Raw genomic sequence first — 3,633 nt, 5'->3', positions numbered from 1 at the left:
TGACCCCTGTGACCTTGAATTTCAGTCAAGGTATTCATTTGAACAAACTTGGTAATCCTTCATACCAGCATTTTATTGGCCAAATATATTTGCCTTGAGTCTTTCAGTTATTAAGAAAAAGATGTTTGAGAGTTTTTTAAGATGATTGACCCCTGTGACATTGAATATAAATCAAGGTCATTCTTTTGAACAAACTTTGTAGCCTTTCATCCCAGCATGCCATTGAGTATATATCATCATCCTTGGCCTTTTGGTTATTAAGAAGCTGTTAAACGATTTAAACTTATTTTTTTAAATATAAATAATAAATAAATGGATGTTTCCAATTTAATGAACGATTTCCGATAAAGCCCTCCAGTGTTCTTGGAATAATTACACAATTTTAAATTCAACAAAAAAAATTATGAGATTGTGGTTAATTTTTTAATCATATATGCGATTATTAACTGAAATGAAAATTCTACGCTTTATTCCAATAAAAATAACATATTTCATATGAATGGTTTGCATTCCAAGACATCTTATTAAATAACGCATATTTAATATTTAATCTTCAAGCGAAACAAGTACATGGCTTTAAATTCATGAAAGAAACGAAAAGATTGCTAATAATTATTTGCTAATAAATGGGGTTATTTACTGAAATGAAACTTGTTTTATCTGCAGAATCAACGACTGAGGGAAGAGCAGGAAGCAGAGGTATACGAATTTGTATTTACGCTTTATCTCAATAAAACCAACGAATTTTAAATGCATGGTTTGCATTCAAATGTGTCTTATTAAATAACGTAGTATTTAATTGTTCTTTATTCAAGTGAAACAAGTACATGTCTTTAGATTTCATGAAAAATAGAAGAGACTGTTATTAATTCTTTGCTTATACATGCGGTTATTAATTGATATGAACATTGTTTTATATGCAGATACGAATTTGCATCTACGCTTTATCTCAATAAATATATGCATGGTTTGCATTCCAGGGTGTCTTATTAAATAACGTAGTATTTAATTGTTCTTTATTTAAATGAAACAAGTACATGCCTTTAAATTCAATGAAAGAAAAGAAGAGATTGTTGATAATTCTTTGCTACTATATGGGGTATTTACTGAATTGAAAATTGTTTTATATGCAGAATCAACGACTGAGGGAAGAGCAGGCACAGGTATACGAATTTGTATTTACTCTTTATCTCAATAAAACTAACGAATTTTATATGTATAGTTTGCATTCCAAGGTGTCTTATTAAATAACGTTGTATTTAATTGTTCTTTATTTAAATGAAACAAGTACATGCCTTTAAATTCAATGAAGGGAAAAGAAGAGATTGTTAATAATTATTTGCTACTATATGGGGTTATTTACTGAAATGAAAATTGTTTTATATGCAGAATCAACGACTGAGGGAAGAGCAGGAAGCAGAGGTATACGAGTTTACATCTACGCTTTATCTCAATAAAAATAACGAATTGTATATGTATAGTTTGCATTCAAATGTGTCTTATTAAATAACGTAGTATTTAATTGTTCTTTATTCAAATGAAACAGTACATGCCTTTAAATTCAATGAAATAAAAGAAGAGATTGTTGAGAATTCTTTGCTACTATATGGGGTTATTTACTGAAATGAAAATTGTTTTATTTGCAGAATCAACGACTGAGGGAAGTGCAGGCAGAGGTATACGAGTTTGTATTTACGCTTTATCTCAATAACACTAACGAATTGTATATGCCTGGTTTGCATTCAACTGTGTCTTATTAAATAACGTAGTATTTAATTGTTCTTTATCGAAGTAAAACAAGTTCATGCCTTTAGATTTCATGAAAAATAGAAGAGATTGTTATTAATTCTTTGCTTATACATGCGGTTATTAATTTATATGAAAATTGTTTTATATGCAGATACGAATTTGCATCTACGCTTTATCTCAATAAATATATGCAAGAATTGCATTCCAGGGTGTCTTATTAAATAACGTAGTATTTAATTGTTCTTTATTTAAATGAAACAAGTACATGCCTTCAAATTCATTGAAAGTAAAGAAGAGATTGTTGATAATTATTTGCTAATATATGGGGTTATTTACTGAAATGAAAATTGTTTTATATGCAGAATCAACGACTGAGGGAAGAGCAGGCACAGGTATACGAATTTGTATTTACGCTTTATCTAAATAAAACTAACGAATTTTATATGCATAGGTTGCATCCCAAGGTGTCTGATTAAATAACGTAGTATTTAACTGTTCTTTATTCAAGCGAAACAGGTACTTGCCTTCAAATTCAATGAAAGAAAAGAAGAGATTGTTGATAATTCTTTGCTAATATATGGGGTTATTTACTAAAATGAAAATTGTTTTATATGCAGAATCAACGACTGAGGGAAGTGCAGGCAGAGGTATACGAGTTTGTATTTATGCTTTATCTCAATAAAACTAACGAATTGTATATGCATGGTTTGCATTCAACTGTGTCTTATTAAATAACGTAGTATTTAATTNCACGAATTGTATATGCATCGTTTGCATTCAAATGTGTCTTATTAAATAACGTAGTATTTAATTGTTCTTTATTCAAGTGAAACAAGTACATGCCTTTAGATTTCATGAAAGAAAAGAAGAGATTGTTATTTATTCTTTGCTTATACATGCGGTAATTAATTGATATGAAAATTGTTTTATATGCAGATACGAATTTGCATCTACGCTTTATCTCAATAAAACTAACGAATTGTATATGCCTGGTTTGCATTCTAAGGTGTCTTATTAAATAACGTAGTGTTTAATTGTTCTTTATTCAAGTGAAACAAGTACATGCCTTTAAATTCATTGAAAGAAAAGAAGAGATTGTTAATTATTCTTTGCTAATGTATGGGGTTATTTACTGAAATGAAAATTGTTTTATCTGCAGAATCAACGACTGAGGGAAGAGCAGGAAGCAGAGGTATACGAATTTGTATTTACGCTTTATCTCAATAAATCTTACGAATTGTATATGCCTGGTTTGCATTCTAAGGTGTCTTATTAAATAACGTAGTGTTTAATTGTTCTTTATTCAAGTGAAACAAGTACATGCCTTTAAATTCATTGAAAGAAAAGAAGAGATTGTTAATTATTCTTTGCTAATGTATGGGGTTATTTACTGAAATGAAAATTGTTTTATATGCAGAATCAACGACTAAGGGAAGAGCAGGCACAGGTATACGAATTTGTATCTACGCTTTATCTCAATAAAACTAACGAATTGTATATGCATGGTTTGCGTTCCAAGGTGTCTTATTAAATAACGTAGTATTTAATTGTTCTTTATTCAAATGAAACAAGTACATGTCTTTAGATTTAATGAAAAAAATGAAGAAATTGTCAATAATTCTGTACTGATATATGCGGTTATTAACTGAAATGAAAATTGTTTTATCTGCAGATTCAAGGACTGAGGCAAGAGATGGAAACAGAGGTATACGCATTTACATCTACACTTTATCTCAATAAAACTAACGAATTTTATATACATTGTTTGCATTTAAATATGTCTTATTAAATAACGAAGTATTTCATTGTATTTTATTCAAATGAAACAAGTACATGTCTTTAAATTCCATGAAAGAAAAGAAGAGTTTGTTATTAATTATTTAC

The 3,633-nt window shown here is 28.9% G+C and overlaps 1 long non-coding RNA gene across 1 annotated transcript; it reads left to right on the top strand.

The window, feature by feature from the left end:
• The first annotated feature begins 1,131 nt into the window (after positions 1-1,131).
• Positions 1,132-2,941, top strand: LOC110462597. The gene is made up of 5 exons (XR_002464301.1): positions 1,132-1,163; positions 1,647-1,676; positions 2,112-2,141; positions 2,367-2,396; positions 2,909-2,941. It is a non-coding gene; the product is annotated as an uncharacterized LOC110462597 (long non-coding RNA).
• Positions 2,942-3,633: the final 692 nt, after the last annotated feature.

The sequence above is a fragment of the Mizuhopecten yessoensis genome, unplaced genomic scaffold, assembly GCF_002113885.1.
Source record: "Mizuhopecten yessoensis strain PY_sf001 unplaced genomic scaffold, ASM211388v2 scaffold10811, whole genome shotgun sequence".
Taxonomy (NCBI): domain Eukaryota; kingdom Metazoa; phylum Mollusca; class Bivalvia; order Pectinida; family Pectinidae; genus Mizuhopecten; species Mizuhopecten yessoensis.
Note: the sequence above shows the minus strand (reverse complement) of the source record. Positions and strands in the feature narration are given on the sequence as shown.